The following is a 14,900-nucleotide window of genomic DNA, read 5'->3' as shown; positions in this document are numbered from 1 at the left end:
GGCAAGAAACTGCCAAGGGTTGAGAGTTGTTTCTGAGAGGTACAAAATGTTGAGTTTCTTTTGGCTAGAGATTTTATTCGCCTGCGGCAGAAACTGGACTAAGGCTGGGGTCACTGGTGATGAGATTTGCTAATTCTCTGGGCTATCATGAGCCGAGCCAATGGAGGATGCACACACCCTCTGCATGTCTTCTGGTCCAACAAGAGAAATGGCTGTTCTGTTCTTCATCACTGTACAGCCACTGAGGAGTGGATGAGGCACTTTTATTTCTATCTCTGATTGGAGTTTTGATTTTGGCTGCCAGTCATGTGACTAGCGCTATTACCCTTTGATCTCTTTGTTGTCTCAAGAGCCTTGATTGCACTAAGCTCTCTTTGGTCTCACAGTCATGGGAACCTTAACCATGGCCCGGTGCTAACTCTAGCATAACCACTGATAGGAAGCTGTAGTTTATTTAACTTTGTCTATGAGCAACGGCACACATAGCTTCTACTATAGTAGGTGGATGAAGTAATTTCTAATTCAAAACTAGAACCCAGTACTATACAGCTTGTTTCCACAGCATTTGCCCACTTGTGGCGTGGCTCATATATTTCACTCATAGCCAGCTGAGGGCGCAGCATTTTCAGCCAGTTGGCAACAGAAAGAGTTTTCTGGTCCAGCTTCGGTACTTGAGCTTTTGCCCCCTTCTTCCTTTCCAGCCACAGTCTCTGACTTGGTGTAGTTTCAGTCTTTCGAGTCCAGTTTGTGCTTCTCCTCTATCTGATTAATGGCTTGCCCTTCAATGTTAAGAACAGTCGGTATTTAAAAGACTAAAACTGGTGAAGAGATCTTCCCTGTCCTCCTCCACCTTCTCTTTGTTGTAAGTTAGTAGTGCTTCAGTGACTGATTTCTTACTTTCTGTTTCTCCCTAATTCTGCTTCCTTAAGATGTATACCTGCCCTTATATGCAGAAAAACATTCTTTAAATGGCACAGTCCATTGGCTATGAGTCTGTTTCTTGTTAAAGTATAAAAACAAGTCTACCACACCAGCCTTACAAGTTTCACGCCTCTACTCTTGCCTGATGACCACACCTGCCCTTGTCTGTATTACCTCCAGGATCCGTAGTTACATATGGATAGGGAGTAGAATTGATATGATAAAAGGGTAGTGCTTGCAAAAAAGATAGTTCAGATTGTTTGGTAATTTTATGAATATTGACATATTTTTTAAAGAATGTCGAAGAACGTAAGCACAAAATAAGTTATAGTGGCTTATAGGACAGGGAGTGGAGAAAAAGTTTGAAGCTTATTTTATAATGAAAGAAAGCTATTTGCAGCAATATAAATTGAAGGCAAAGATACCAAAATAAATTGAGAACCAAAGTTCATATAAGAAAAAGTAGGTTTGAGATGCAGGTCTGTATGAAGACCAATTAACAGTGTTCATTGTCCCCTAGGCATCAAGGATAAAGGGAACCAATCTAGCTAATAGGCTGTTGGCCCCCATATATGTGTGTGTATATATATATATATATATATATATATATATATATATATATATATATATATATATATATATATGGTTAGACACTATATATATTTTTTCTAACCCCGTTCTCATCCTAGACTCTTCCACCGTAAGGGAAAGTCTTCCCATCAGGGTTTTAGTAGAGCAAGTGCTGCTTAATTCTGCCATGAGAGAAGGCTCTGAGGCTTTTAGATGTGTTTGTCTGGCTTGGAACCTTAGTGATTACACTGGACTGACCTGGCCACCCCACCCTCCAGCCCTCTTAGAAGCATTGTTATGCACAACCATGTGCTTCTTAAATTTCATAAATAATGTACTTTAGGTGCCTGACTCATTACAAGACCAACATGGGCCAATAGCATAATTATAATATACATTAATTCCATGGGAAGAACCAGTCCACATTTCAAAATAGACCTTTTGCAATGTGTCTCTCAGTATTTAAAATTTGACTTATGACAGCTCAAATTATGAGTTGACCGTTGTTATTGCTTTATTAATCCTGATCCGTTTATTAATCCTGATCCATCCTGACACATCCCATGATAGTAATGTTACTTAGTCCACTAGAAGATATCTTGAAAGGAATTTTCTTGGTATTCTCATTGTAAATGGGTTTACAATGAAGCCCTGATTCCTTTTCAGTAGATGTGAGTCAAAAAGTGGATGACATCATACCTTTAACCTGGAACTATTTGAAGTGGACCATCTATTGTATACAACCATTTGGTAACCTCTGAGATGGGGCAGGCTCACAAACCATGAAGGCTTTCTTTTTATAGTTGGAGGACTGGTCTTACTTAATGGTTAACATGATACATTAAATACTGTCATACTTTAAGCCTTGGTTGTATAAATCATGTATTTTGCATATAAGATTCGATAATTTAATATCTTATGTTTGTCATTGACTCAGGGATAATAACTTGCTTACACAGACTGAAATATGCCTTTTAAAGTCACATTTTAAACTCCATTAGTATGTCCAAATTTAGGGTGTTGAATGAAGCTGTTACAAGGGTTTATTCATGTGTATAAAAGATTCTTATACTGGAATTTTAAAGACCAAAAATGATGATATTTTTATCTTTTCTGATTTTTTTTCTTAACTTAAACTTTAGAACAAAATAGAGCCAAAGAAACAAAATGTTCTTGTCTACAGGATTATCTACATATTTTAGAAGATGACATTTTTCTCCCATGTAAGTCATCTTACTAAATATTTTATGGGGAAATAACAGAAGCCAAGCTTTGAGAGTTACAAAATATATGGTTTCAAGTCTGGTTCTGCTATCCCAGTGTTTTCTTTGTTAGTTTTGTTTTGTTTTGTTTTTCTCTTTTAGATGTAGGACGTTCCTGGTTTAGAAATTTGGATTGCATTTGGGTTAGATTCTTCAGTCATTTTACATCCTTACATGCTTTTCTATCAGTATGTTGGATTTCTATTGATATCTGCTGGGAGTTATGAACTAATACTCCAGTCTCAGATGGATTGGGCATATTGGGACACTTTTTAAAAATATAGGCACACTGTAGTTTGTTTCCAACATTGCAGTCATCATGAATAAATCCTTATGAAATGTGAGATCACACACATCACCTAGTATAATATCTGATAGTCACCTAGAATTATTTTCTCTCCTGCAGGAGAGCCAAATATAATGATCATAGAAAATTCTCTAATTTTACTCTGAGTACAAGGCTAACAGTGAAAAATGAAATTCAACAACAATGTTGCATTGGTACAATAGAAGGGAAAGAAAAGGATAAAAAGCCGTTTTCATGGGGAGAGGAGAATGTGGTAAACCACTTATGTTTGTCTGTGCCATGTGTTTCTGAATAGCAATTATTTTTTTCCTTTTGAATTTCCTAATGATCTACAACTGACTGAAGTATTTTCTTTTTCTTGTTATTGCAGTTCTTACACAAAGTATCCCACTCCACAGTTCTGAAGAAAAGACATCACAAAAGAGTTGGACTTTTTAAAATAGACTAATAATATAAATATAAAGTGGAGTTCACATAATTATGGAAGAAATTTTGGTTAAGAAAACGTGATTAAACAAGGCTTGTGCATGTTCAATGAACTAAATCACTCTTGAATATGGTTCCCTATTTAAAAGAGGAAGGAGAAACTATTTCAAGAGCACTTTTCTTCCTGGTGACTTAGGGTACAGATAGTAATAAATTAGATGACAGGATATATCCTGTTTGCCATCAGGAAGGAAGATGGTCTTCGAGATGACAGAAAATCAAACATGTAACTTTCTACATGAAGAGGCCCAGGGATCCAGCAGACTGGTGCTATGTATGTATGTATGTATGTATGTATGTATACATACATACATACATAATCTGTCAGTCATCTTTTTGACTGAGGTTATTAAAAGACTCATCACCTTTTTTATGATTTGACTCTCCAGCTAAGTTAAGCTGAAACTATTTTTGAAAATAGAGAATTAGCAAAATAGCTTTATAACACTTTTCCATTGTCTATTCTTGATATCCATAGCAACTGATGAAATAACAAGGGCCATATTTGCAGTTACTTGTGGAAATACCATCAGACTCTGGGAGAAATGCCTTCTCCTCCAATACCTGAAAACCACTTTACTTGGATATTTTGCTACTTATTTGACAAAGACCTTATCTCAAATCTTTTGTCCTAGTGTTCTGAATTTCCTGGAGGATTCAGAAAATAAAAACCAGTTTGTAAGGAATGCTGTTATACATTGTTTTTTATAACTATATCTAAATTATTACAAATAGATACAATATTTTAGTCCTTGTATGACTAAACTTCCCCAAACTTTAAAATACACTCAGTAAATATTTTATATTAAAACATAAATTTTAGATCTAGAAGAATGCTTATTTGGTGCTTTGCCTATTGTTCTAAGCTTAGTATTTGTTTCTCCCCAAATTCATGTGTTGAAACCTTAACAACATCTAATGTGATTATTTTAGGGGACATGGGTCTGACTGCAAGGGTATGAGGTTCTCTGGTGGGATGATTTCACTGTTAATAGGTGATAACACAATGAAAGTCAGAGATATACAAACCTGAAAACAAAACAGGACAGTGAAACTGTGGACATATTTACTTTGGCATTTCAGTCCTTATAAATAAAGGAAGTTGTAATTTCTGTGCAAGCCACCCAGAAAATCTATGGTATTCTGTTATGGTAGTCTGAATTAAGCTTCATTTTAATGGGTGCCGTTGCAAATGAGGAAAATGGGACTCATAAAGGGTTTCTGCAACCCAAAAAGAATAAAATGTAGATTTCTTACTGAAAACTCTACACCTAATTCTGCAATATCACTTGAAAGGTTTCAAAACCAATCCAAGAGTTTCATATCTTACAATTAAAAGCTATTTTTAAGTAGGTAGACATACTCCTAGAAACTTTATGAATCTATAACTATGTGTATACATAGCTAAAAGTATATGTACATTTTGGATGAATTTGATGATAGAATGGTTGTCTAACCAGTGCTGGGTTCAATTCTCAATGCACCTCAAAATAAAACTTACAGTAGGATCTGATGATTTCTTGAATTTCCTCAGTTTCAGTTGTTATGTCTCCACTTTCCTTTCTGATTTTGTTAATTTGGATACTCTCTCTTTGCCCTCTAGTTAGTCTGGCTAAGGGCTTATCAATCTTGTTAATTTTCTCATAGAACCAGCCCTTGATTCTTTGAACGGTTCTTTTTGTTTCTATTTGGTCAATTTCTGCTCTGAGTGTAATTATTTCTTGCCGACTACTCCTCTTGGATGTATCTGCTTCCTTTTGTTCTAGAGCTTTCAACTGTGCTGTCAGGTTCCTCTTGTATGCTCTCTCCGCTTTCTTTTTGGAAGCACTCTGAGCTATGAGTTTTCCTCTCAATACTGCTTTCATTGCATCCCATAGGTTTGGGTATGATGTCTTTTCATTTTCATTAAATTCTAGAAAATCCTTAATTTCTTTCTTTATTTATTCTTTGACCATGCTATCATTTAATAGAGCACTCTTTAGTTTCCATGTGTATATGGGTTTTTTGTTGTCTTGCTGTTATTAAAGACCAGCCTTAGACCATGGTGATCTGATAGGATGCATGGGAGTATTTCAATCTTCTTATATATATTGAGGCTTGTTTTGTGACCAATTATATGATCAATTTTGGAGAAGGTGCTGTGGGGTGCTGAGAAGAAGGTGTATTCTTTTGTTTTAGGATGAAAGGTTCTATAGATGTCTATTAATTCCAGTTGGTTCATAACCTCTCCTAGTTTCGCTGTGTCCTTGTTCAATTTCTATTTCTATGATCTGTCCATTGATGAGAGTGAGGTATTGAGGTCTCCCACTATTATTGTGTGGGGTGCAATATATTTTTTGAGCTTTAGTAGGGTTTATTTTATAAATATGGGTATTCTTCTATTTGGAGCATATATGTTAAGGTTTAAGAGTGCCTCCTGATAAATTTTCCCTGTAATGAAAAAAATTGTCCTTCCTTATCTTTTTTAATAACTTTTGATTGAAAATCTACTTTATTCAATATTAGAATGGCTATTCCAGCTTGTTTCTTGGGGCCATTTGCTTGAAAGGTTTTTTCGCAACCTTTTACTCTGATATAGTGTCTGTCTTTGTCTCTGAGATGAGTTTCCTGTATGCATCAAATTGCTGGATTCTGTTTATGTATCCAGTTTGATAGCCTATGTCTTTTTTATCAGATCCTCCTACAAAAGCCTATACTCAACAAAGTTGGAAAATCTGGAGGAAATTAATGAATTCCTAGAGAGATACCAGACATTAAAGTTAAACCAGGACCAAGTAAACCATCTAAATAATCCCATAACACTTAAAGAAATAAAAGTAGCCATCAAAAGCCTCCCAACCAAAATAGTCCAGGTCCACATGCACCACAGTGTTCATAGCAGCCCTATTTATAGTAGCCAGAAGCTGGAAAGAACCCAGATGTCCTTCAGTAGATGAATGGATACAAATATTGTGGTATATTTACAAAATGGAATACTATTCAGCTATCAGAAACAATGACTTTATGAAATTCTTAAGAAAATGGATGCATCTAGAGAATATTATCCTGAATGAGGTAACCCAGTCACAAAAGAACAGATATAATATGTAGTCACTGATAATTGGATACTAACCCCATAAAACTCTGAACACCCCAGAAACAAGTCACAGACTATATGAAGCTCAATAAAAAACAAGGGCCAAAGGGGGAAAAAAAAAAAGAAAGCCTCAGTCCTTCTTAGGGAAAATATGTATAGCACCCTCTCAGAGTGTGGTACATCTGGACCTCAAATCATTAACAATCCAAGAGCTAAGAGAATAACCTTGTGGCAATTTGTAGTATTTACAGATCATTATTCTTAATCTATACCCAACAAGTTATCTGTTTCCACGTTATGTTCTGTCCTACATGTACTTCATGCTTATGGTAACTAGTGGAATTTCTGTGCATACTCTCAGAACTCTAAAGAATTAAGTACTGACAAAATTATTTATATAATATTATGCCAAAATGCCTTTAAAAATCTGTAAATGCACCCCTCTTTTTTAAGTAAAGTGGTAAGAAATAATTTTTAACAAAATATAATGTATATTAATTATTTAAACAATGTTTAGATATAGAAGCTGTTTATATTTTATATACAATTAGATTTTTATTTTTATAAATTTACACTGAGTAATTATAGTATTCTTATATAAAAGAGTGTTTCTACAAATTTTTATGTAAGTTTTGACAAGTTGTAATTTACTACGTGTAGAAATGTAATTTTATTTATATAGCCATATACTATAGATTTATTGTTGGAAAACAATTATGAGATCCACAGATCAACAATCCTGTGAATTCCAATCAACATTTCTGTACCTATTGGTCTCATTTTCTACCTAACATTACTTATGAAATAGGCTGAAAATAGTTTTACTTGTTTAAATCTGGCTCTATAGTACTAAAGATACTGCAGTATTATTAATATTTTGAGTCTTTTGTTATACAAAGCCTATAGAATTTGTATATGGTTTCTGCTACATTTGATAGGCATAGTTAACCTCAATACATACTCTTGTATACACATAAAGTGACATTAGAGACAGAGAGGAGGAGAGAAGACATAATGTGAACAGGAACTGCTACCCTGGGAGCTCCCAGTTAAAGGAAATACATGAAACAAACAAGAATGATAAAGTGGCCATTAGATTTTCCAGAGGTGGGAATTGCTGTGGGTGCTCCAAAAAGAGATGAGTCTCCAACCCAAAGACTATGAAAGCAAGAGTAAGATGATTTTACATTTCAATATGGTTAGGGATTTCATGCTTACTATCAAATAGAGTAGAAATCAAGAAATCTTGCTCGTGTGTACATGCTCATTGATTCTGTAGAAACAGCAAAAAGGCCATAATATAAACACAAAGGAACACTGCGCTGTTCCTGTCCCGCTGCTCAGTCTCTTATAAGTTCTTAAGAACATTTATCATGTTGATTTAGAGGTCCTTATTTTTCAGGTGTCCTCAGTAACCTCTGACTCTTATATTCTTTCTGTCTCCACTTCCACGAAGGTTTGCTGAGTTCTGGGGAGGGATTGGATGGAAATTATCCATTTATGGATTGCTGTCAAAGGTCTTCTTTTTGTGTAATGTCTAGCTGTCTGTCTCTGTATTTGGTCCCATATGCTGCAGGAGATTTTCTTTCTTTTTTTAAACTACTTTTATATAGTCCAGTCATGACACCTGCCTCCCAATCCACCCTCCCAGAGTTCCTCATCTCAGTCTTCCTCTACCCTCTCTCCAAGAGGATGTCCCCCACCCCAGACCTCCCCACTCCCTGGGACCACAGGTCTCTCCAAGGTTAGGTACATCCTCTCCCACAAAGGCCAGACCACACAGAACTGTGCTGTATATGTGTTGGGGGTCTCAGACAAGCTCCTGTATGGGGCCTGGTTGGTGACTCCGTATCTGAAAGATCTCGGAGGTCCGGGTTAATTGAAACTACTGATCTTCCTATGGGGTAGCCTTCCTCCTCAGCTTCTTCCAGCCTTCCTCTAATTCAACCACAGGAGTTCCTAGCTTCAGTCTATTGATTGGGTGCAAGCATGTGCATCTGTCTCAGTCAGCGGCTTGTTGGACCTCTCAGAGAATAGCTATGCTAGCCTCCTGCTTGTAAGCACATCATAGCATCAATCATACTGTCAGGCCTTGGAAAGTCCCCTTGAGATGGATCTCAAGTTGGGCCAGTCACTGGACCTACTTTCCATCAGAATCTTCTCCATTTACGTCCCTGAAGTTCCGTTAGACAGGGACAATTCTGGGTCAGATTATTTTTGGAATGTGGGATGTCTACTCCATCCCTCCACAGGTTCCCTCTCCCCGCTGTTGGGCATTTTATCTAAGGTCCCTCCCTTTGAGTACTGAGACTCTCTCAAAACAAAAAAGGTCTCTGACACTTTCTAGAGGTTCCCCCAACCTCCCACCTCTGAAGTTGCATATTTCCATTGATTCTTCTGGCCCTCATGGCTTCTCTACTGTTCCTGGCCCTCATATCTCATCATGTTCTTCGTTTCCTCTCCCCCTCCCTTCTCCAACCAAGTTCTCTCCTTTCCTCTGCTTCCCTCTGCCTCCTGTGATTGCTTTCTTCTCCCAGCCAAATGATGATTGAAGCATGCTCATTTGGGCCATTCCTCTTGTTAACCTTTTTGAGTTCTGTGAATTGTATCCTAGGTACTCTGCTTTTTGGCTAATAATTAGTGAACAAATACCACGCAGGACCTTTGGGTTTGAGTTACTTTCCTTGGATGATATTTTCTAGTTCCATCCATTTGCCTGCATATTTCATTATGTCTTTGTTCTTAATAGCTGAGTAGTACTCCATTGTGAAAATGAACCACTTTTTTAAAAAATCCATTCTTTGGTTGTGGGACATCTGGGTTATTTCCAGCTTCTGGCTATCACAGATAAGGCCACTTTTAGCACATGCCCCTGTGATATGGTGGGACATCTTTTGGGTATATGCCAAAGAGTGGTATATCTGGGTCTTTAGGTAGCTGTATTTCCAATTTCTGGGGAACCCTCAGATTAATTTCTAGAGTGGTTGTACCACTTTGCAGTCCTACCCTCAACAGAGGAGTGTTCCTCTTTCTTCCCATCCTCACCAGTATCTGCTGTAACCTGTAGTGTTTGTTTGTTTGTTTGTTTGTTTTATCTTAGCCATTCTGATTGTTGTGAGCTAGAAATCTCAAGGTGGTTTTGATTTGCATTTCACTGATCACTAAGGACTTTCTTTTAGTGCTCCTCAGCCATTCAAGATTCCTCTGTTGTGAATTCTCTATTTAGCTCCATATGCCATATTTGATTGAATTGTTTGGTTTTGTAGAATTTAGCTTCTTGAGTTCTTTATATAATTTGGATATCAGCCCTGTATCAGAAGTGGGGTTAGTAAAGATTTTTTTCCCCAATCTGTAGGTTGCTGATTTGTCCTATTGACTATGTCCTTTGCTTTATAGAAGCATTTCAGTTTCATGAGTTCCCATTTATCAATTCTTGATCTTAGAATCTGAGCCACTGGAGTTCTGTTTAGGAAATACCTGCACCCACCTCAACCCTGACCCTGGTGTTAATGTGTTCTAGGTTCTTTGTCACTTTCTCTTCTATTAGATTCACTGTATCTGGTTATATGTTGAGCCACTTGGACTTGAGCCTTGTCCAAGGTGACAAATATGAATTTATTTTCATTTTTCTACATACTTTCTGCTAGTTAGACTAGCACCATTTATTGAAGATGTTTTCTTCTTTCCATTGTATATTTTTGACTTCTTTGTCAAAGTTCAAGTGTCCAAAGCTGTGTGGTTTTATTTCTGGTTCAGCAATTCTATTGCCTTGATTAACTTGTCTATTTCTGCACCAAAACAATGCAGTTTTTCATCAAAATAAAGACAAATTCAGTTTCCTGTTTTAGCATCCTGTGTGTAATTGGCTTGAAAAAAATAAAACTTGGGCAAAGGTGATATACTCATTTTTCCTGAATAAATGAGCTGGTCTCAAATTACAATGTTATGTTTATTCATAAGATATGTGTCCATTCCAGAAGTACCTTTCTCTGAGGAGAGATAAAAATGAGTCAATGGTCAGGTCGTGAATAAGGGCTCTTGCACCCAGTGCTTTTTATAAATACTATATGTGAATTTCTATCTCAAATTCAAGAAGAGTGTACAAGTTCAATCATTGAAGTGGGTCTGACACGTGTCCTTAAGGATTGTGCCAAGTGTCCATGCATTGCATCCAAGAAGCATCTTTCCTTCCTTCTTAAACTGGTTGTTCAAATAATCAAAGGGACAAAGCACACTCCCAAGAAATACAAAGAATTTCACTCCTAGGTACAAGGTTTCCAAAACTTGCATTTTGAGTCTTCTCCACAGATAGCTCTTGATTTTGCTTTCTAATGGTTCATTCATTTGCAACCACATCTTTGGCCTAAACTTCCTGATACTCTGTGATAGAATCCATTTCTTTATTTGTAAAAGAAAGAATTTCATTCATTCTTTCTTTGGCATTCCCAAATTACACTTTGATGTCAAATTCAAAAGCTTGCTTGTGGTCCTGTTGAGAATAGACTTTAGTTCTACAAGGGATAAATTGAATAAAGACACCTGAAAACTGTAAGCACTCACCATGAGACTCAGGCTCTGCCTTTCAGATAAGTTGTAATTCATGTTTGCTTTTAATTCTCATTTGAAATTTGTGATCAATGAAAGTTACTACATACATATATATGTTCTATATACATAGACCATTTGTAAATGTAATTACCAAGTGAGGTTATATATTATATAGGTATGCTATAAGACATACCTATATAGTATATAATTATATTATATATCTATATAATATATGTATATAAATATTATCAACCATGTTAGTTATAAAAGTATTTACACCTCATTACCTCTATAATACTTGCCTTTTTCATATAACCCGAAACTGTATTTTATATAGTTTATTATATTACTTTCAACTGACTGATAAAAATATTAGACATCCAGCTGTTTCTAGCTTTTACCCTAGACATTAGCTTGTGGGCTTCTTGCTTGTGTTTGGTCAGAACACAAGCATCATGTCAAGTACATGGGGTAGAAAACTTACTCATTTTGTGTGACTTCAATGGCCAGAATGAGGGCATCTAGAAAGTCAAGGCTCTCAACTGGGTAACCATTTTAGGTCTGGCATGCATGTCCTGTGACTGAGCATGTTTATATCCAAAACTAAATAAAAATGATTCTGTTGATAATTAATTGGAGAAAGGAAAATGAAAAGGTAAACTATCTTAGCTTGACAGAACACAAACCATAGCAAAGATAAAATCTCTGTAGCTAAAAGATGCTCTGGCAATTGTAAAGGATAACCAAGAATAAAGAAAACATGAAACAAGATAATATTGCCAAATAAATATAATCATTTGTAGTACTGTAACTTGTAGCAAGTCATTTAATTTGTGAAGTAAATTTCACACTTATTCTTAAAAGCTTCGTCAAGTTCTTGCTTGAACTGAAAATACAACTAGCCACTAAAATGCGTTGCTGAACATTTGGTAATAATCTTCTAAGGGTATTAATTTTCAAAATGGTGAATATTTGGAGTAAAAAAAATGGCATAAACTAGAAATGTATTTTTTGAGGGGCAAAATGATATTAGAGTACAAAGTGTGAGTTTACTCACATTAACTTAAGGGAACGAGTCTGGCTTATGTTTATGAGCAGACTAGACTTGGTATTATGTAGCTGGCATTTTCCTGGGCTGCCAGAAAGTATTTCATCACTTGTCATGTCCCACATATGAAGCAAAATGATAGAGAGAGAAAAAAAGAGGGTTCAGTTAAGGAAAGACCTACAGACTGATCATCAGGCAGAAACAACAGCCAAAACCAGTGACAGGCACAATGCTTTCGAGGTAGCTGTGATGACTTATCAGAGGTGAGACAGGTTCGGCTGATGGGAGGATGACAAACACAAGGCAGAAAAGGAGCGTCTCACAATTCCCAAAGTACCACATCATGGCTGCCAGTGAGTTTAAGACACATGGACATAGCATATTTGATGACCGTGTTGGTTAGTGTGGATCAACCTGAAACAAACCAGGCATCTTGGAAAAGGGAACCTCAATTAAACAAACTCCTTTATCAGAGTGTCTATGGGTGAGTTTATATGACAGTTGCTATATTATTAGCTGATGACAAGGGCCCAACCCAATGTGAGCATTACCATCCCTAGGTAGATCAGCATGGGATGTATGAGAAAAGTTGCTAAGCAAGCCTGAGAAGTAAGCCAAAAATCACTATTGTCCCTTGGTTTTTGTTTCTGTCCCCACCTTCATATTCCTGCCTTGGCTTTCCTGATACAGGAGCATGGAAGCTGAAAATGCAAGTCTCTTCTTTATTCCCCAAGTTCTTTTGGTCATAATATTTATCTCAGAACAGAAACCAAACCAGGATAAAAAATGCCAATACTGGGTCTTTATTGGTTTGATATTCGACTGCTCAACACTGGCTGAAAGGATAGTTTTGTATTTAGAAAATTATGTGGATATTGACGCTAAATGAAATATTTGTGTGCACCCAACAAACAGCATCTCCTTTATTTTCTATTTCACATTGACTTGCCTAGAACAATAGATTAAGAGGCTGCATCCTCAAATGCACAAGAACCATTATTTGGGAGTATAAATTTTGATTGTTAAATCAGTTAAAATTGTTTCCAGTAGAATGTTAATATGAGTTGACCCACATACAGGGAGCAACTAAAGTGACACATTTTGAAATGTTCAGAAAATTTTAAATGAATGTAAATAAATACTCTAAAAATTGTGTGAGGAAAGTGTTTGTGTTACATAACTAAATCCCTACATCATGCTATTTCATGTGGCAAACCTGGTACAAGTATTTGTATAATCTGAGACATGAATGGATTGGTAGAGAATATATTTGGAGTCTAGTAGTTTCCCATTAGATTTAACTGTAATTTTTTTGCATCATATAATATTCATGGTTCTTTAAAGAATGGAAACTAATAGAGTAAATACATGCCATTTTATATATAATATGCATAATTTATTTATACACAAATTTATACATACAAATATATATATCCTTGGTTGGGGTTTCTATTGCTGCAATGAAACACCATAACCAAAAAGCAAGTTTGGGAGAAAAGGGTTTAGTTAGCTTATACTTCCACATTACTGTTCATCAACAAAGGAAGTCAGGACAGAAACTCAAGCAAGGTAGGAAGGAACTTGGAGACAGGAGCTGATGCAGAAGCCATGGATGGATGTCGTTTAGTGCCTTGCTCCTTATGGTTTGCTCAGCCTGATTTCTTACTGAAGCTAGTGCTGTCAGCTCAGGGATGCAATAAACTGCCATGAGCTGGGTCCTCCCCCATTGATCACTAATTGATAAAATACCTTACAGCTAGATCTCATTTCCTCAACTGAGGCTCCTTATTCTGCCAAGTTGACACAAAACCAGCCATAGAGATAGATAGATAGATGATACATAGATAGATAGATAGATAGATAGATAGATAGATAGATAGATGATAGATAATAGATAGATAGATAGATAGATAGATAGATAGATAGATAGATAGATAGATAGATGAGAGAGAGAGAGAGAGACAGACAGTGGGTTTATGGGATGTGGTGCAGCTAGTTCAATGATGGGTGTCTTCCAACAGAAAAATGTAAAAGCCTGTATTTATTCATTCCAGAAGACATGATGTGTCATCTGATTTTTAGTATAGCTCTGAATCCCAAAGAAGTCTTTAATATCAGTGAAGCAAATCAAGAGGTTCTTGTCTTCCATGTTCTTTTTATATGTTGCCATAAGAAGGTACACTCCATTGAAGGTGGGTCTTCCCAAGTCAATTGATTCAGTTAAGAAATTCACCCTCAGTGGTACACTCCAGCCACTGGTGTTTTAGTAAATAACAGGTGTAGTCAAGTTGACAACTAAGAACAGCCATCACACTTCCCTTGCGTTACTTGAAAAGAAGAATTAACAGTATTATTGTATACATTCTGTAGGTATTTTGTTCTTTAAAACTCATTTATTATTTGTACATATGTGTGTGCTTCTGCATGAATTCATGTGACCTACATGTGTGAAGTAACATGTGAAAGTAGTTGTGGGATGCCATGTGGGCACTGAGGACCAACCTGGGTCCTTTATGAGAACAGTGCCCACCTCAAATGACTTTTGAGCTTTCAGTATTTTGCTTTCTAATTGTTTTCTTTCAATTGGAAACCAAAAAGCATCTTAAAATAAATATTCACAATTTAATAAAGTTATCATTAAACTTAATATTCAATAGACCTGCACCATTGGCTTTCTAAAGC

At 36.3% G+C, this 14,900-nt stretch overlaps 1 protein-coding gene across 3 annotated transcripts in view; it reads left to right on the top strand.

Annotated features, from left to right (window-relative positions):
- The window catches only part of MAGI2 (membrane associated guanylate kinase, WW and PDZ domain containing 2), a gene marked incomplete at both ends in the record, with an annotated part of 1,373,853 nt that overhangs the window by 430,788 nt on the left and 928,165 nt on the right, over positions 1–14,900 (top strand). The window lies entirely within an intron of this gene.

Source organism: Micromys minutus (genome assembly GCF_963924665.1).
Source record: "Micromys minutus genome assembly, chromosome: 23".
Taxonomy (NCBI): Eukaryota; Metazoa; Chordata; class Mammalia; order Rodentia; family Muridae; genus Micromys; species Micromys minutus.
The sequence above is the reverse complement of the archived record's forward strand: the minus strand, read 5'-3'. Positions and strand labels throughout refer to the sequence as shown.